The sequence below is a fragment of the Lagenorhynchus albirostris genome, chromosome 5 (genome assembly GCF_949774975.1).
Source record: "Lagenorhynchus albirostris chromosome 5, mLagAlb1.1, whole genome shotgun sequence".
Taxonomy (NCBI): Eukaryota; Metazoa; Chordata; class Mammalia; order Artiodactyla; family Delphinidae; genus Lagenorhynchus; species Lagenorhynchus albirostris.
The window spans coordinates 142,989,018-143,008,690 of NC_083099.1; positions in this window are offsets into that span (position 1 = coordinate 142,989,018).

Consider the following 19,673-nt stretch of genomic DNA (forward strand, 5'->3'; position numbering starts at 1 on the left):
GGGCACACAGGTCTGGGAACACAGTAGGTGCTCAGTACACGTCTGGGAAATACACAGTGGGCACTGCGGCCACTCGTACCACGGACTCTTCCTGCCTTGTACCATGCGGGGCCGTGTGTGTGAGAGACAGACAGACGGGGAGAGAGGGGTGTGCACAAGGGCCATTCCCACCCTGCTGCTGGGATAGGGTGCCCTTTGGGGGTCTTGCCCTGGTGACCCCCCCCAGGTATGCAAGTTGTCTAAAGCCGGCTTCTTCCCCCTCTGCTCCCATCAGCTCCAGGTCAAGATCTACGCGTGTTTGACGCTGATGGAAAGCTGCCTTGTGACTTGTGAAGTGGCCTGAGCAAGCCGCATGTGACAGTGAGGGGGCCAGGCTGGGCTGCCTCTCCACTCCATGGGGAGGGCTGGGAGGGCCACGCTCGGGGCCGCCACGCCCATAAGGCCAGCTTCTGGGCTCCAGGGCCAGGACCCCGGCTCTCTGCTCTCAGAAGAGTGCCAAAGTCTGACCTCCCAGTGGCCAGCTTAAAGGGGGGCAGCCCTTGGCTGGCCCTGGCTTGGCTGTGTGGGAACAATTCCAGAATTTCAGGCATTTGGAAATAAAGCAGCCGCGGTACCAGGCCACCCCAGAGCCCCCTCCCCTCCCCAGCCTGTCAGGTCAGCTGCCCACGACACCTGGTGCCCAGGAGACCTGCAGGAGGCTGCAGAGAGGTCTGAGGAAGAGAAAAACTTTCTTAGCCAGCACTTCAAACCCTCAAGGCCACGACTTTCTTCTCCTTTGCAACCTGCCCGTGTTTCTGGGTTTCTAGGGGCCTGGCTGGGCTGGAAATAGAGGTGAATTCCGTGCGTTCATTTACTTTACAAATATTTGCTGAGCACCTCCCGGGGGGCTAGGCGCGGGCGGGGGGGTGGGGCAGGCGGGGGGTGGGGGACGGGCCTCGGCACCTTCCTCGTCAGTGAGCAAAACAGAGAAACCCGAGACTTCATGGAACTTGTGCAGGAAGACAGAAGAGGGGCAAAGAGAGGATACGGAAGGAAGTTAGGAGGTGAGGATGTGGTGCATGAAAGCAGGGCAGGCAGTCCTCCTTCAGAGCACAGGGAACTATATCCAATCTCCTGGGATAAACCGGAATGGAAAAGAATATGAAAAAAGAAGGTATATATGTGCATGACGGAGCCACTTTGCCGTACAGCAGAGATTGCCACCACACTGTAAATCTACTACACTTCAATTAAAAAAAAAAATTAAAAGCAGGGCAGGCAGAATGGGGACAGCCTGGGGGGGGTCTCCCTTTTACGTCTGCTGGTGGGCGAGGCAGCCCCGGGCGTGGAAGCCGAGTGGCAACACCTCCCACACGTGTTGTAGGCTTCCTCGGCTGGCATGTGGAGGACAGATGGTGGTAAGGGTGGCCGGGACACCAGTGGGTGATTCAGCCAGGTGAAGTGGGCAGATCCCAGATGTGCTCTGAAGACAGAGACAGTGAGGTTTCCTGAGAACTTGGATTTGATCTGAACAACTGGAAGAATGCGGGTGGCAGGCGGAGAGGGCCATCCCTCGCTCAGTCTACAGGACGGCCAAGTGGGGGAAGCAGGTCTCCAGTCTGGAGTCTGGGACAGAGGGCTGAGCTGGGGGGAGGCACCCATGAGTCACAGTGACCATTCACTGTTGTGAAGACATCTTTAATTCCAAGACCCATGCCAAAGCCGTGCAAACATTTATCGAATACCCTGCTGTGACCCCTAGAGAACTATTCTCATGGTGTAGGGTCAGGACCCGGGCTGTTCTGAGTCCTCCTGAGGGTGACAACTGGCCTGCAGGCGGGTCACCTTCTACAGGCTGGGCTCTGCCCCTCAAAGCGCCTCCGAGAGCCCTGACGGCCACACGGGACAGGGTCTGCTCCTATGCCCGAGGTCCTTAATGCAGCGAGAAGGGACAAATGAGAGCCCGTTTTCCCACCACGTTCCATGGGGCCTGCACCTAGACCTCAGGGTGGCCAAAGGAAGCTGCAGTGTGCGTGCGTGTGTGTGTGAGTGAACGTGGGTGTGCTGCGTGAGCGTGCGTGTGCACGTGACATGTCTCGTATCCATGTGAGTGCTGCAGGTGTGCGTGCACAGATGTGTGTGTGTGAGCGTGTTTGTACTTAAGCCTGGTTTAAAGAGTGACCAAGTGAACTCATGCAGAAAGAAGCCAGGGTCGGAGGGCCGTGCCACTAGACTAGGGAGGGGCACGTCCAGGTCCTGGGGCGGGGGTTGGCTGGCACGTTCCTCCCTGGGACTCACATTCCCACACCCCCCGGCGGTGGGAGAGGCTCCGCCCTGGACACAGGAGGCTGGAGGAGGGGGAGCTGAGAGGTGGAGGGCGGGGAGAGGAAGTCAGCCCCGTTTGCGCGGTGGGTGGTCATCTGGGCAGGAGGGCCCGGGGGGGGCGGTGCACCCACACCCCCAGCGGCTACTTCCTGTGAGTGGCCTGTTTGGACCTTGACATCTAAGTAACTCATGTACGAGGGGGTCAGCTATGGGCACTGGAGCCTCCACAGGAAGTGTGGCCTGTGCTCAGTGGTGCGGGAGGGCAAGGATGCGTTCATGGTCAGGATGAGTGGCGGCTGGGGTGGGTTCATGGCCGACAGGACTGTCCTGGCCAGAGGTAATTTCCTGTGGCCAGGTGGCCCTCTCCAAACACTGGCAGCCTGAACGGGGGTGGGGAGGATGGGGGATGATTCGTGCAGTGTTTCCAAAGGAAAGTTGGAGTTTAGGATGCTGACCTGAAAGCAGATAGTGAAATGCCGTGAAATGGTTCCAAACTCTCTAGAAAAGGGATTACCTCGTTTCCAGCACTGGGGACATTGTCAGCAACACCACCACCATCACCATCACCATCACCATCATCACCACCACCATCACCACCACCATCACCGTTATCACCACCACCATCACCACTATCACTGTTATCACCACCACCATTATCACCACCATTATCACCACCACCACCATTACCACCACTGTCACCACCATCACCACCATCACCACCACCACCACCACCGACACCGTTATCACCACCACCATCACCATCACCATTATCACCACCACCATCACCACCACCATCACCATCATCACCACCACCATCACCATTATCACCACCACCATCACCACCACCACCATCATCATCACCACCATCACCACCACCATTATCACCACCACCATCATTACCACCACTGTCACCATCATCACCACCATCACCATCATCACCATTATCACCACCATCATCACCACCACCGTCACCACCACCATCATCACCACCATCACCATCAAACCACCACGACCACCACTACCACCTCTACCACCATCACCACCACCACCACCATCACCGTCACCACCACCATCATCATCACAGTCTGGTCACTACTGCTTGGGGGGTAATGACTGGATATTCCTTTTACCCCACATGCTTACGTCCCTCTCTCTCCTGCCTCCACTGTGCTCCAGGAAGCTGCCCAGCAGGCGGTGACTTGGCTCACCCGGCCCCGTCACCCTCTGGCTTCCAGCTTGGGCCTAGCCCGTCGGAGGCAGGGCAGGACTGGCATAGAGGTGCTGCATCCCATGGTGCCCGTCTCTCCAGGAGCACAGGTCCTGCGAGGTGGTCCTTCCCAGGGCTCCTGCCCTTACCTGGTGACAGCTGTCTTTCTTGTGCCCCTTCCTGTGCCCCCCGCCTGGTGGTCATAGTTTCTACTCGCACAGGCGCCTTGATGCCCAGCAGCCCTTGCTGTTTCCCTCAACCCTGCCAACACCTCTGAAATGTTCTTTTCATTAACAAACCTCTTCCACTGCCCCCCATGAGTGGGCCATCTGTTCCCTGCTCGATTCTGAAAGATACCAGTCACGTGGTGTGTCAGGCGAGCCACACTCATCCCCGAGCACGCCAGCAGCACCTGTACGAGGCCCCCATCACTGCGCCTGGAGATCCAGGCTGAGCTCGGGGATGCGGCCTGCCCTGTGGGTCCTGCTCCAGGAGCTAGGGTGGAAGCCAGCACTAGGGAGCCTGTTGGGATCAGACAGGCCTCGGTGTAGCGGGGATTGGCCCATCACTGAAGTGGGGGATCCAAAGTGGCCCTGGAACTTGCCCTGGTTGCTCCCGGGGCGCTAGGAGGCCCTGCTGGGTGGGGGGTGGCCTCGGGCCTTGGGGAGGGAGGAAAGACAGACCCTCGCCATGGGGAATACAGCACCCTCTCCAAACAGCGCCGGGTGGGGAAACACAAATTCTGGGATAAAACCCGTCTCCCCAACCCCTCTTGCCTTCTCTCTTTTCCTGCCTTCTCCCTGTCCCCTACCCCCGTCCCCTTCTAGGTCTGTGTTCACAAAAGCAGCCCCTTTGTTTTCCCCTCCCTCTCCCACCCCGGGTCTTGTTTTCCCTGTCCTGAAGCTGCCCCCAGACCTTGGGACACCTCACTGCTGTCAGCAGGTCATGACCCTGCGCAGGGGCCCAGAGCCAGGTCCTCAGCCCTTCCATCCCCTGGACTCCGGATCCAGCCCACCCAGAGGGGACACGCCACTTCCACATGTGGACAGGTTTCTGGGGCTGGCTCCTTCCCAAAGTGTCCCCCACTCCTGAGTCTTGGGGACGCCAAACCCATCAAAGTGGGATCAATGGCTCCTAGAGGAAGCACAGTCCCAGGGCAGGATGGAAGTTGGTCGCCCTGGAATGAAATGGAAGTTTCTGGAGCAGAGGCCACCCAGGTGGGGAGAGGGGCTGGCCAGGGGTCGAGACTCTGCTTACCTTCCCCTGGGATCCTGGCCTCTCCCATGGGTCCTTTCTCCTTTCTTTCCAGATCCAACCCTTGGCGTGACTACAGGTGCTGTCACTCGTACTTTCCCCTCCTGTCTCTTTTCTTCCTTGGTGACAATAGTGGCAATAACCGCTACCCACCCCCCAGCACTGCTGGGCAGCAGACGCGTAAGTGCCGCTTGGTGGGGCGGGGCCGGGTGGTGGGGCTCGCCCTTTCCTTGAGAACTCTCCTCCGCGTGGAAGCCATGAACAGCACCCCAGAGATCTGGGAGGGTCCCACGTACCCACGACAAAGCCGCCGTTTCTTTGGAATCTCAGGTTTTGACTTAAGATTCATTCTCACGTTGCATCCTCCTCCACGCCAGTGGGGGCTTTACGCTGAATGCTCCCGGGCGGCTCTGCTCACCCTTCCCCCGAGCCTTGGGGTCTGAGCCTCGTCCATCAGATGCTGGTGACAGCTCCCAGCGCTGTCCAGGTGACCATATGACAGGATAGTCGCCCAGCCAGCAGGCAGGGAGCCAGACTCAGAGCCTGGGCTTGACCTGCGAAGCGCAGGGTGGGGACCCAGCCGCAGGAACAAAGGCCTGTTTACTGGGGCGGGAGGATGCCCGCTGCAGGCTTGCCAGGCTCCGTGGGCTCCACCCAGAGAATCACAATGGGCAGCCTGTGAACCGGCCATCCGATCCTTCCAGGCCGCCGTGCCTGGCGCCGTGGATGAGGTGAGCAGAGAAGAGAAGTCGTGGTGGGGAGCCTCTATGTCCTTGGTGGGACGAGATGCACGTGCACAAGTTCAACCGGGACCGTGTGGGCAGAGGGCCAGGGCCGAGCGTGGGAGGCGGCCTAGTGGCCCCCAGGGCTGTCTGCACCCTAATCCCAGAACCTGTGACTATGTTACCTTCTACAGCATGGGGGAACTCAGGTTCCTAGTGTCCTACCCCCGAAGCGGGAGGACGACCCTAGATTCTCGGGGCAGGCCTGGGGCACTCGCAGGGGTCCCTTAAATGGGGAAGGGGAGAATCAATGTCAGAGAGATGCAACGTGAGAGATACTTGGTGCCCGTCGCTGGCTGTGAGTAGAGGAGGGGCCACGAGCCCAAGAGAGCAGGCGCCCCAGAAGCTGGAAAGACCTGGAGGTGGATTCTCCCCCGGAGCCTCCAGAGGGAAGCAGGCCTGCCCACGCTTTGCCCTAAGCCCAGTGAGACCCGAGGAGGACGTCTGACCCCGGAGACTGTAAGAGAATAAATGTGTATCGGAAGCCACGGGTTTGTGGCCACGTGTTACGGCGACAGGACTCTTGCTCTGAGTGATGAGCAGCGTGGAAGTCTCGGTTCTGTCCTCCACGGCATGGGACCAGGAGGCAGGTACAGCCTGGGGTCCCCTGCCCGGAACCTGAGCGTCACACAGCCTCTGTTAAGGGCTGGGACGGTTAAGGGAGAAGACACCCCAGGGCCCTCGGTGTAGCAACCACACAGCATAGGAGGCAGCCCGGAGTCACGGCCAGCCCCTCCCTCCCCGGGACATGTGCCCAGAATGCTGGCTGGTCCGCTCTTGGGGGTTAGGGCTCCTCGCTAGGGCAAGGGGGAGGGCTGCGGGGAGCGGGCTGCGGGCGTGGGGGAAGAGGGGCCGACAGACTGGGGAGCCTGGAAAAGGGGGCCGCGTCCCTTCCCAGATGACCAGAGCCATGGGCGTCAGCTCAAACAGGGGCTTCCAGGTGAGTGAAGGTGTTGATCGTTGCTGGCCCGGGGCTGCACCTGGGGCCCGGGCTGGATGGACATCACCCCGCACCCAGCCCCGTTCCCCGCCAGCAAGGAGCCCCAGGGGCACCCAGCCTCTCCTGGTCCCCTGCAAAGATGAGCATCTTCTGCCAGGCCAGGATGTGGGAGAGTTTGGGAAGCAGGTGCAGGGCACTGGGCGGGGCTCACCGTGGATGGCCAGAGTGACGTAGGGCCGAGTGGCCTGGCAGGGAGGGTCAGGGTCATTCCACAAGCCCGGCCTCCTCCAACCCTCCTCCAAGTGCAAAGGGCAGTGCGGCCACTGGGCAAAGGCCTGGCCACCGGATGCCCTGGCCACCGTGGGCACGGGCCCCAGCTCCCGGGCGGGAGGGGTCCTGAGGCGATGAGGACGGAAGAGGATGTGGGGATCCCCGACCAGCAAGGGAGGCAGGAAGAGGTGGGGCGGTGTCCCTGCGGCCGCCGGGCCGTGGGGATCCTGCCAGACCTCAGCACCCCCTGACGTGGAGGGGCCCTGACTGTCCCGTCGAGCAGGACTGCTAGTCGCTCCCTGGCTGGGGGGGGGTGGGTGGGCTTTGAATCACGAGGGTCTGACTCCCAGATGTGCTGAACTGGAGCCCTGCACTCTGTGGACCCACCCGACCTACACACGGGCCCCTTTGCTCTGTTCTCTCAGGGGAACCCACCCCTCCAAGCTGGGGCTTCATATGGAGTTGTCCCTGGAGAGGACGTCCTAGTGGGGACAGAACTGGAACCTTCCTGAGATGAGGCCTGCGATGCAGGCTTGAGGCTGACACAGAACTGCTAAGGGCGGGTGTGCCCAGGGTCTTAACCCGAGAGGACCCCCGGCCGGAGCCGGAGGATGGGACGGGGGGCCGAGGAAGCCCGCTTTGATGTCCGCTGACCAGAGCAGGGCCTGGCCGGGGGCCCTGGCCTGGGGCTCATTGCGGAGAGAAGGCACCTTGGAAACCACTCAGACCCGTGGCCCCGCGTGTCCTGATCCACAGGCAGAGGCGCTTCTGTCCCATGGAAGCCCCGAGCTGGGCGGCACAGAGTGTGCTCGGGGTGACCCAGGGGCTGCCAGGCTTTGCCGCGTGGAAAACCAGCGCCCCAGACCACGGCCCCTGCCCACCAGCCACCAGCTGGTGTGAGGGGAGCGCTCAGGGTCCAGGCTCCCCGTCCACTCCGAGGGCCCGGGTGCCGTCGCCCATCTCTGGGCCGGTGTTCCACGTCCCCCCACCCCAAGGAGTGCCTGGGGGCTCCTGCAGCCGGGGCACACTTCCTAGGCACCCAGAGGCCTGAGGTGAGCACGTGCCCACACTTCCCCTTACGCTGAGCCCCAGGGACAACGCTGCCGGCGCTGGCAGTGGCACCAGGGAACCCCCTGCCCCACACGGACTAAGGGGCGGGAGAGAAAGAGGAGGCCCCAGATATCCTGGCCTCTCTCGGGTGGTGGGTGTCCCAGCCTGGGCTCCCCCCGCCCAGCCAGGCGGCCTCACTGTTCCCAGGGTGTGGGTCCCAACCCCAAGGCCCGCCCCACCCGCTGCATGGTAGGGGGCCGGGAGCTTAGCGCGCGTGCAGCTATCTGTGGCCAGATGCCCTTCCCATCCCTCTCGGCCTGGTCCCTCCGCCCTCCCAGGAGGCCTCCGTCATGAGTCACGTCCACACTGGGGCCGAGCAGAAGCAGCCTCGGACTTCGGAGGCCACGCCCTCCAGGAGTGGGGCGCTGCCCCAGCTGGTGGCCTGGAGCAGGTGAGGGGAGGAGGGCGTCTGCCCTGCCCCGGTCCCCGTAGCTCACAGCAGTCCAGGCCGCTGCTCTCCCAGGTCTCGCTCAGCCAGTTCTGCAGGCCTGGGCCGGTCATGGCGACAGCATATCACCAGCTGAGGATTCTTTGGCATCGCGTCCTGTGACTCTGTCCTGAGTGGCTCAGAGGTCAGGTGCCATGCTCAGAAACGGCCAGCCCCAGCCCCTGCTGGCCAGGAGGAGCCAGGACCGCCGCTGGCCCTTAGCAAGCTGGACTGTCCTGAGGTGGACCCACCCAGAGATCCCAGGGCCAGCGAGGGGGCAGCAGGGCTGGGGGGCTGGGGAGCTGGCAGGCAGAGAGGAGGTCTCCAGGGGTCTGAGCCACTTGATGGGGCCAGGACAGAACCCCACAGTCACACCGAGCCCGATAGCAGTAGCCCCTGCTCTCATCCTGGCCCTGCCTCAACCCATCTTGGCCTGTGCCGGCCTGCATCCTCTGGCCTCAGTTTCTTGATCTGAGACACCAGGTTGGACCAATTAGATGAGCTCATAGTTAAGGCAGGGAACAGTTCTTCTGCTAACCTGGCGTAGGGGCTGAACGGTGGCCCTGAAAGAGATGTCTGCCCAGACCCGAGAATGTGGGCTTTCGTGGAATGCGGCCCTTGCAGATGTGATCAAGGTTAAGGGCAGAGATGAGGGCATCCTGGATCAGGGCGACCCTAAGTCCAGTGACGGAAAAGAGACACAGACACGCAGGGAGGGGCCGCGGGAGGACAGAGGCAGAGATGGGCTGATGCGTCTACAGGCCGAGGGGCACCGAGGCGTGCTGGCTGCCAGCAGGAGCTGGACAGGCCTGGGCCAGACCCTCCCTCACGTCCTCAGGAGGAATAGCTGCCCCCCGCACCTTGACTTGGATTTCTGGCCTCCAGAGCTGTGAGAGAAGGGATTTCTGTGGTCTAACCCGCCCGGTTTGTGGCGACTTGTTACAGCAGCTCCAGGAAACGGTTACAGCCGGGACACTCAGGGCAAGGGACACTCCAGTGACTCACCTCAGAGCCATCAGGAGCAGAAGGCGGAAGGCGGGGCGGGAAGGCCCTCCCACGTGGTCACAAGGTGCAAGGCGGGGAGGGAGCAGACAGTGGCGGAGGTGTCTGCTGGCATGGAGGGCTTTTCTGCAGCACTGCTGACAGCGACTCCGGTCTTTCTGCCCCCTCCCGCCTGTCCTCACAGGGCACATTACCCACTGCCTGGGGTGACCGGCCCAAACTGGACCCCCAGTGGGCAGCCGCCCGACTGGGGGTGTCAGTGGTGGAGCCAGGGAAGCACGGGCGGTGAGACCCCAGGTCGGTGCGCCCCGGAGCAGAGTCTGGGTGTTCCGATGGGGTATGGGGTCCCCTCACTGCGTCCCTGCTGGGCCTGGATGGTCACTTGGCAGAGGTGGGGGTGGGGTAGGACCCCCGAGAACCCCTCCAGCTGGATCCTTGGATTCTCCGAGGAGAGGGGAGTGTCGCCAGCCCTCCTGTGAACCAGGGCAAGGTGGGCCCGAGTGAAGGGCAAGCGTCAGGTCCCCCATGCGCTCTGCGGTGGCGCGGCACGCGGGCTCTGACCTCCGGGCACTGCTGTGCCGCTGGGAGACACCGCCCACCCCAGGGCTGAGGGCATGGCGTGGCTGGGAGCAAGTGATGGCATCGGGGTGCCCCAGCAGGCCGGCTGCTTGGAGGAGGGCCACTCCGAGCAGGTAAACTGAGGCCCCACGGACACACAGGTTCGTTGCCAGGCACAGAGGGAGGTGGGATTCAGGCCGTCGAGGGTGGTCCCTGCCCGGAGTTGGGATACCCTGTTGTCAGGGGCACCCTGGAGGGTGCTGGGCTGGTGACAGGAGGACACCTCACTCGTTTCAGCTGAGACCAGGTTGAGGGGAGTTGGGGGGACACCCGCAAGGGCCCTTGCAAGGATCAAGTGTCGAGTCTCCGAGGTGACAGGTGCTCGTTCCTGCCCCAGAGAGCGAGGGGTCAGAGACAAAGGGAGGGCTGGGACGGCCACACCTGGGAGCTGCGGGCCGCACCGCTGGCCCCGACGGGTTCTCTGCTCCCAGCCAAGTGCTGGCTGACACCTGGCCTCCGGGTCCCGTAAAGCGTTGTTTTTCCGCCACATTGTGGCGGCTGTGTTTTCATCAGGGTCCTCTGGGGATGCTTCCATCTCGGTGAAATTGCAGGTCTGCCGTGGCGCCCCAGCCCCTGCCAAGCCTCTCAGTCAGCTGGAGTCCTCGGAGGCCGCAGGATGGCAAGCCACTTCTCCTGGGAGCGCTCCCGAGCCCACTGGGGGCAGAGAGTCCAGCTCCGCTCCCTCCCCTCGGGGCCTGACCCCGGGATGCTTGCATCACGGGAGCTGCTTTTAGCAGCCCCTTCGCCTGAGCCGTCCCGCGCACGCGGGGCCCCGAGTGTGGGCTCAGCAGGCAGCGCTCAGTGGGCAGGCAGCCCGTCTGTCTGGGCTTGCAGGGGAGCCGTGGTGTCACCGTGATTCCACGCGGCTGCCAAGCGCCCGGCGTGGCGGCCCCTCCTGGCCCGCTCGGCACTGACGCCAATCAGGGGCTTCTAGCTCTCTAGCAGCTGCCGCCCGCCCCCGCCGGCAGCCCCGTGGCCCACGGCGCGCGGGCGGGCAGCGGCGGGCTCCAGCGTGGGACCTGGCATTTGAGGTCGTCAGCTGCTCTTCAAAGCGCAGGCAGCGTGGCACGGGAGGCTCCTTGGAGGCCAAGGAGAGCCAGCCACTCGCACAGCTCCTGGTGAGGTCAGCCGCCCTGCCCCCCCCATCCAGCGGTGCCTGGGGCCCTTCAGCTCTGGTCATGGCTGCTGGCCCGAAGTGGCACTAGGGGCATGGGAGGACGTGGCACTAGGGGCATGGCCAGGTGGACCCACCCCGGGGACGGATGGGGGCAGGGGGCAGGGGGGCCCCTGCGTGGCGTCAAGCAGGGTGGGGTGGAGCTCCGTCTTCCTCTGGGTCTCCTTTCACCGTGGGTGTAAACAGCGGCCTTCCGGAGCTGCTGCTGCGAGGTCTCCCTGAGCCTCCGAGGGGCTGCTGGAGTCTCACCTTTCAGCACATCCTCGCCACAGCGACCCGCAGACGACACACCTCCGGGGCTCCTTGGAGGGACGTGGGGAGCCAGGCACGGCGACCAGGTGGACCCAGAGCGACCTTCCTGGCGTCTCCGGCTGAGAGCCGTCCTGGGGGCCTGCCTGCCCCGGAGAAGCCCACCTCAGCCTGCCTGCCGGAGCGCCCTGTCCTTCCTTAAACACGCACACACAGGCTCATGCATGTACACGCACGTGCACGCACACACACACATGCAGCACGTGCGCACACAAACACACAGGAGTGCAAGCACCCGCGAACGTGTGAACACATGTATGTGCCCCCACACTCCCACAGTGTACGTGCACATGTAGACACGCATGCCACACACACGCGCACGCACGCACGCACGCACGCACGGGGGTCCAGCTGCTTTCCATTCCCAGACCAGCGCCTGCTGTCGCCGACAGGGCACCTTCCAGGATCTCGACCAATCCCTGCTCATGCGAGGACCCCCGCCCCTGTGCAGGCAGGACCCTGACCCTCTGCCCTCGGCCTCAGTGGACGCAGGAGGACAGGCTGCCCAGGGGCTGGGATGGCCGCCTGGGGGGCAGCATGAGGAAGCCACTTGGGGTCCAGGGGCGGGTCCAGGCAGGCAGGACAAGACAGGAGCTGAGGACGAGGACTCCAGGCCCTACCTCAAGGGCACCTTTGTCTCCACAGGAACTGGGCTGACCAGAAGCCAGCTCCGGCCACCTCCGCCTCAGCACAGGCAAACGACTACGTGGCCGGGCGGACGCGGCCGGGCCGCGTGGGCCCACCTGGGGGTCACCCTGGGTGAGGTGGGAGGCCGCAGCTGACCCCTTCCTGTGGGCAGCACGCGAAGGGTCGGGACCCCTCCCCGCAGAGCGCCTGCTGTGGCGAGGCTGGCCTGCGAGGCGTTGCCTGGAGACCCGAAGTGTCTGGCGCTCCGTTCCATCCGCATCAGCAGCGGGCCCGCCAGGGGGCCGTCCCCCCTCTTCTCATCACGGGGCTCTGTCCCGTCCTCGTCCCAAGGAAGAGGTGCTGCCGCTGCCCTGTGGGGACTCTCAGGACCCTGGGCCTGCGGCCACTGCACAGCCTCCAGCCCTGACGCTGAGTCGGGTCCACGGGACTCCGGGTCAGCACGAGGTCGAGGGCTGGTGAGTCCTCTGTTCTCTTGCTGCTGTGTCTGTTCTCCTTCCTCACCCCCACCAGAGCCCTGCTGCACTGTCCTGGATGTTTCCACCCACGATCCCAGGCAGCTCTGGGCCCTTTTGCGTGCAGATGGATGAGGTGCAGCAGGGGTTCGGAAGCAAAATGACCGTGGCAAGAAGCAGACAGACAGACGGACAGACAGACAAAAGGCTGGGTCTTGCAGGACACCCCAGGCTGCTGGCGGGGCTTCTCAGAGGGTGGCTCGGGGGCCCCTGAACTGGACCTCCTGCTCTGGGGTCGGGAGGTCTGCAGGTTTCTGGGCAGCCCTGCGTCCTCAGTCACCAGAGCAGAGCCTCACGGGGCCAGACCGGCCTGGCTCCTGGGCCCACCTGGAGGGGGGACCCTGGGGCTCCTCAGGAAGAGCTGCTCCCGTCCCATGGCCTCCCTTCTGGCTCCCTCTTTCTGCTCGTGGGCGGAGGCTGGTCTTTGTTTTGTTTTGTTCTAATAACCTAAACAATTGGCACAGAGGCTGCATCAGCTGATGGGCAGCCGGCCGATGGTCACGCTGTCCCCGTGGCCAGGCTGGTGGCCGTCACGTGCAAGCGGGGCGGGGACTGGGTGGGCGAGCCCAGCAGGGGCGCCCCAGGCTCAGCAAAGGCGTCCCAGAGCTAGAAGCACGCCCCTCCCCTCCCCTCCCCTCCCCACACCAATGGGAAATGGGGCAGGAGGGTTGAGCCGCCCCTACTCCCCAAGGCAAACAGAGACCTGGCCGCCAGCCGCGCCCCCGACAGAGGGCCCTGCACCCCCGACAGAGGGCCCTTTCTTCTGTGCTCCAGCTGAGCAAGGTCGACTGCGGCCAACAGTTTCTGCTTTCCTGCCCACTCCCTCTCGAGAGCTGCGGTGGCAGTGCCCCGAAGCCGGTATTCGCACACATTCCAACCTGCCCTTTGGTTTGTAAGATGTAAATATTTGCTCTTCCATTAAGAAAATAATCAGAAGTTATCCTTTAAGTGGAGTGTACACACCGGTGCCCTTCAAAAGGCAAATGCTGCTCTTCCTGAAGGTGGAAGGAGGAGCCGGGCTGGGCGGCTCTGCGAGTGTAGGCCTGCCTCTCTGTGCTGCGCCCACCTGCCTGCATGCTCTAGCAGCTCAGGCAGCATGCAGGGGAGACCGCATGGGGCACGAGGCAGCCCTGGCATCTCACAGCCCAGCCCACCTCTGGGGCTGGGCAGGATGCAGGCGGGCTTCTGTCTGGGGGTGAGCCTTTCCGGCCCCAAGTCTGCGCAGGGCCTGGCTGGAGAGCAGTTGGCAATGAGAGAGAGAGTGGGAAGCTGTGCTCTGGGCGGAAGGTCTGTATCTGGGTCTCAACTCTGCCTCGTCCTTGGCACACGAAGTGGGCCGCCGGCTGACCCTCGCCAGGCTCCCGTTCTCTTCGTGTAAAACGACGGGGTCCCAGCTGCTTTGTACCGCCTCTGCCCTCCCCGGTGAGTGAAGCTGGAGCTGGCGGTCCGGGCCGTGCTATGGGGAGCCCGCGGCGGGCGCTTTGCGGGTAGCACTTATAGCGGCCTCGCGGCAGCCGAGCTGGGAGTGTTTACACCATGGGCATTGGCAAGCGCAGCAAATCCGGGCTGTCTGAGAGCTGGTTACCCGTGTGCCCCTAGCTCTGGTCATCGAAGCCCCTCCCATCTCTCAACCCTGGGGTCAAAGCAAGGACTAGAAAGAGGATATGAAGTGTTCGCAGGAATACCCCGGAAAACAAACGAACAATGACATCAACGCCCAGGCCCGCTCTCTCCAGGCCCCAGCAGGCCCCTTCCCTGGAGACCAGGCTCTCCCGGAGGCCAGACTCCCATGGGCACGGCAGGCTGCCCACCCTCAGGGACACTTGCACAAGGACGTCGCATCTGCGGGCTCCGGGAAGTCCCGAGGGCGGCTCCCCCGACCTGCGTGGCTATGGCTGCCCTGGCGCCCGCACTGCCTTCTGTAAATACTTGTGGAGAAGCCTGTGGCCTCTTTGGATCTGGGTGTGCACACGTCTGAGGCCTGGCCCTGGCTCTCTTCCCCAGGGGCTCCTGCAGGACGTGCTGCCTGATGGGACCCCGCCGAGGAAGCCCCGCGGGCGGGGTGGCGGTGCAGAGGGAAAGGTGCCAGGACCCCCGTGATCTCATTCGGGCCCCTCGCTTTGCCCTCTGACCCAGGCTCTGGGCTTGAATTACGAGAATCCCGTAAGGTAACGCAGGTGGGGAGCTGCTGCCTGGTGGAGGCTCAGGTGGGACCAGCGTCCTCTTTGTCCTGACCACGTGCTCCTGCGCTCTCTGGATGTGCCCAGAGCTTCCTGGGTCTGGGTAGGGGAAGGGTTTGTTTCTTTTCTGGCAGCAGGAGCCCAAGATCAGGCAACAGCCCACCTGCGTGAGGGTGCGGGGCGGGGGAGAAGGTGGTCCCACAGGAAATGCCAAGTGGGCACCTGGGGCACTTCCTGAGTGTGATCACATGCCCGTGAGTGGGTGGGCCGTCCTTACCTTTCTCCTCCTAGAAAGCATGCCTCCACCTGGAGGCCCTCCAGGCTGGACTCTCCCTCTTTTTGGAAGCCGCTCTGTCCCGAGCCTATCTGGCTGGTCTTACTATCCTTCTCACTCCTCCTGGGTCCCCAGCCTCCAGGGGACCCTTCTCAAGGGCCTGTGGACATTCTGCCACCCTGTCAGCCTGGAGGATGCTTCTCTACTTGTCCCGAAGACAGGGCAGCTTCCCGCCAGGTGCGTCCCACATTCTGGAAGGCTCCCAAGAGCAGACGTCCAGTGAAAGGCAAGCCTGCCTCTGCAGTCACACGGGTTTCCAGCCGGCACCCCCTCCCCTGATGTGCAGTCACCCATCCCTGCCTTGGAGCCGCGGCGGCTGGGAGACGGCGGGGTGGGCTGCCAGGGGCAGGGGTAAACAGCCACTGCCCCGGGGCCCGTGGAGGCTGCCTGTCAAACAGCACAGGACACGTGATCCCCGAATCCCAGCTCCCAAGGCAGAGAGGTCTGCATGCAGGTGGGCCACGTGTGGCCACCGTCCACCTCCTGCACAGGCCATCTGTTGGAGGGTTCCTCCTGGCTCCCTCTGCGTGGAGCCCCCTGCCAGGGGTGTTGGGGACACTTGGCTCTGTCCTCAACGCTGTGACACCTGGACTCTGCAGTTTGGGCCAAGACAGAAAACGGGTGGAATGTTCCTGAGACGAAACCCCTCATCCCACTGTCCAGTGGTTCCCAGACCACACTGAGTGGGTCAGAAAGCTGTCCGTCTCCTGGTCATAATGCCCCTCACGGGCTGGCGATAGATTGTGCACTCAATTTGTCTTAGGTGGGAAGTGGAGCCCATAGAACTCTCTGAGGCCTTACGGCAGACAAGCAGCGGCAGCCAGACAAGGGCCTTGGGTGGTCTGAGCCCGGATGTTCTAGCAGGTACTGAAGGCCACGCCCAGATCCCCCCCCCCTCTACGTGGCTTGCGTCTGCCTTAGACATCTCCCACAGGAGAACCGGCTGCAGCCCCCAGCACAGGCCTTATGGCTGGGACCACAGGCCCGCCCCTCCCTCTAGGACCCACCCGCGGAGGCACGGACGGCCCCCCACCAACAAAAAACATGACCCAGTACCCCAGACTCCTCCGTGTTGTCCCCAGAGCACGAGGGACGGGACAGACTTCTGCCCCTACTGAGCTGCTCCCATCCCCATGGCCCAGCACTCCCAGGATGGGATGAGGCTGCTCTCTCTCCTTCAAGGGCAGAGGAAAAGCTCAGCTCTTCTCAGATTCCTCCTAGGGCGCCTGGTGCAGTCCACACGCGTGTTTTGCGGCTGACTCAGAGAGGGAAGGCAGTGGCGGGAAACACACACAGCGGCAGATTCCTTCCCCGTCGTCAGGCACCGGCCCCGGCTCCGACCCCGACCCCGCAAGGCTGGACGCCTGCTAGGCTGGTGACTGACGTGGCCCCAGGCAGGGAGGGGACATCAGGGCCAGAGAAGCCCAGGTCCAGAGGGAAGGGGCCTCAAGGTCAGCAGGGCCACGGGGACCCTCCGCTGGAGGCCGGAGGAGGGACAGGATGCAGTGTCTGCTTTTAAAAGTCATGGATTGATTTTCTTGTGTTTTAGAAAAATGCAGAGCATCAAAACCATGATTGCAGGGATTTTAGCCCTACGGCCAAGACTGAGTCAGCAGTGATGTCAGCCCTGAGCTGACTGAAGGAAAACTAGGAAATGAGAACACGTCTTGGACCTGCCGAGACCTTGCTGTGGACCATGAATGACGGAAGAGTGGGCAGCATGGAGCTGGCCGGGCTCTGCAGGCTGTTTGTGGAAAGGGCCAGGGAGTAAATAGTTTAGGTGCTGTGGCCACTCGGTCCCTGTTGCAACCGCTCGGCTCTGCCCTTGTACCGTGAAAGCCGCCGTGGACGACAGGCAAATGAGTGGTCGTGGCCTCGTGCCAATAAAACTTTATTTGTGGGCCCTGAGATGTGAGTTTTGTATAATTTCCACATGTTGTCAAATCATCCCTTCTTCTTCTCCTTCTTCCCCCCCCCTTCCCTCCCCTCCTCCTTCCAGCCATTTAGTGGGTTAAAACCATTCTCAGCCAGAGGACTGGGTACAGACAGGCCAGCTTTGGGCCATAGCTGGCGACCCCGATCCCGTCTGATGCGCTCATTTGTGGATGCAGTGACGGACCCAGCAGTGGGCAGGGACTTGCTGAAGCACACAGGGCGCGCGGGAGCAGAGCCTGGACTGGGGCAGCCCCACGCTCACCCACACTCCCTGCTTCTGCTTCCTGGGGCCCCTGGGGTGCCACACCCCCTGACCTCAGCAGCACCCCGCTCCTTCGGGGAGGGAACAGGCACAGCCCGACTCTGAGTGGTTCTGGAGGCTGCGGATCTCAGAGCCCAGCCTGCGGGGACCCCGGAGACTTGAATGACCCTCCCCCCCGCCCCCTGCTGCCCCAACTCCACACCCACCTCCTGGCTAACGCGACTGGCCCAGGAGTGGACGCCAAGCAGCAGGGTCGGGCCTCCGTGGAGGTGGAGAGGAAGGGGCTCTCGTTCCTCTGGGGACTCTGAGCTGGACCACCATGCAGGCCTTGACCCCTGTCCCCAGACTCCTGAGAAGTCCCCTCTGCAGGGAGAGAGGCTTCACCTGGAGAGAACCGGGGCGGGGGAGAGCAGAGAGGTGGGGAGACACCCAGGCCGCCGGAGGCCCCGAGGCCCGCCCTGCCCAGGACTCCCAATAAACTCTGTTTTTGCTTTAAGTTATTTTGAGTTGGGAGTTTGTGTTTTGTTTTCTGAAGTTCCATATCTTGAGCTCGCCCTTGACACTTCCTGAAGGAGAAACACACAGAGGATGCTGGGCCCAGAGTTCATGGTAGAGCAGCTGCGCGGCAGGGCCAGGAGTCAGCGGGGGTGCTGCAGGGAGGAGTGTGAGCTGACGGGGGGCCCCACACTCGGGAGAGAAGATGACACCCCGGGAAACCCCGCGCCCTGAGTGGCCCCTCCTTAGAGCTGCCCCAGGAGACCCTGGAACACGGCCTCGCAGGCGTGTCGCCCTCGCCAGGAGCCCCTTCCCAGCCCATCTGCCCCCGACCCCTCCAGGGGGTGCAGTCGCTGCGCCCAGATGAGCCCTGGGAGCTGGCGGCTGCGCCGGAATATTCCAAAGGCCCAGGAGCCTGTCAGACTGTGACGTGTGATAAAATCCCCAAATGTTCCAGGACAGGAAACCGGTTTAACCTTAACGTTTCCCTGCCGATGGCTCCCGACCGTCTCACAGCACAGCCTGGCTGCGGTCCTGCGAGAGGCCATGCCCTGAGCCAACAAGGGCCTGAAACACCTTTTGGCACGCGGCAGTTGGCGGAGACATGAATAAAAGATCCATTGGACATTAAAGCATCCCTTCACTAAGACAGCGCTTTATCTGCCTCTGAAGGGGATGAGGGCCTGAGGGGGAAGCTACCCAGAGTGAGGAGGTCAGCGGCCAGCTGTGGACACCGCAGCGGCCTCTGAGCATTGTGACAGCAGCCGGGGGCGGGGGGGGGCCGAGGGCCCCGCCCCCCAGCTGAGGCTTGGCCCCGCCCACCAGGATACCTGGTTCCCGGGGTTCCTGTGGGAAGGGCATGCTGAGCCGGCACCTGGCCGGGCCTGTCCTGGCCGGGGGCCCTGGGGGGGCCTTGATGAAGGTGGACTTGTGTGCAAAGGGAGGAGGGGTGAGAGGGGCCTCCCTGCCCTCTCTGGGGAGACCAAGGCAGGAGGGGAGCCTGGGCGCTACCCGCACAGAGGACAAATCCCAGAGGACCTCCACCTGCAGGCTGGAGAAGTAAGAGGGCTGCTGGGGATTGTCCAGTGCAGACCCCGAAGCCCCGCTTCTTCCCACATCCCCGCCTGACTTGCACAATGTTCTGAAGAGGCCTCGGTGGGGAGAAAGCCACGGGCCTGGGGAGTGAGGGCCCAGCCTGCCTGGAGCCCTCCCGAGATGCCTCCGAACCAAGGGGGTCCTTTAGACCCTTGCTTCTTTCAATGCTGTGTCAAAATTGTCCAGCGTGGCACCTTTTAGTACAGGTATAAGAATATGTGTGTAGACCCTGCGTAAGAGCATGAATCAAATTGATTAGCAGAAGTGTATTTTTCCATATTTCCTTTTTTTTAAACAGTCCTAATCTTTTTTTAAAAATTTATTTATTTTATTTGTTTATTTTTGACTGCGTTGGGTCTTTGTTGCTGCGCGCAGGCTTTCTCTAGTTGCTGTGAGCGGGGGCTACTCTTCGTTGTGGTGTGCAGGCTTCTCATTGAAGTGGCTTCTCCTTATTGAGGACCATGGGCTCTAGGCGCATGGGCTTCAGTAGTTGTGGCTCGTGGGCTCACTAGTTGTGACTTGCGGGCTCTACAGTGCAGACTCAGTAGTTGCGGCACACGGGCTGAGTTGCTCCGCGGCATGAGGGATCTTCCTGGACCAGGGTTCGAACCCGTGTCCCCTGCATTGGCAGGCGGATTCTTAACCACTGCACAACCTGGGAAGCTCTGCCATGATCTCTAAACAGCGTCCCACATATAATGACTGTGGTTTAAAACTCCTGAAAAAATGTTCAAGAAAGGTTTGAGTCCTCCGGCAACTTAACTGACCTCTTGAAGGCCACGGCTGAATTGAAGTAAGTTCTGGAAACAGGAGGT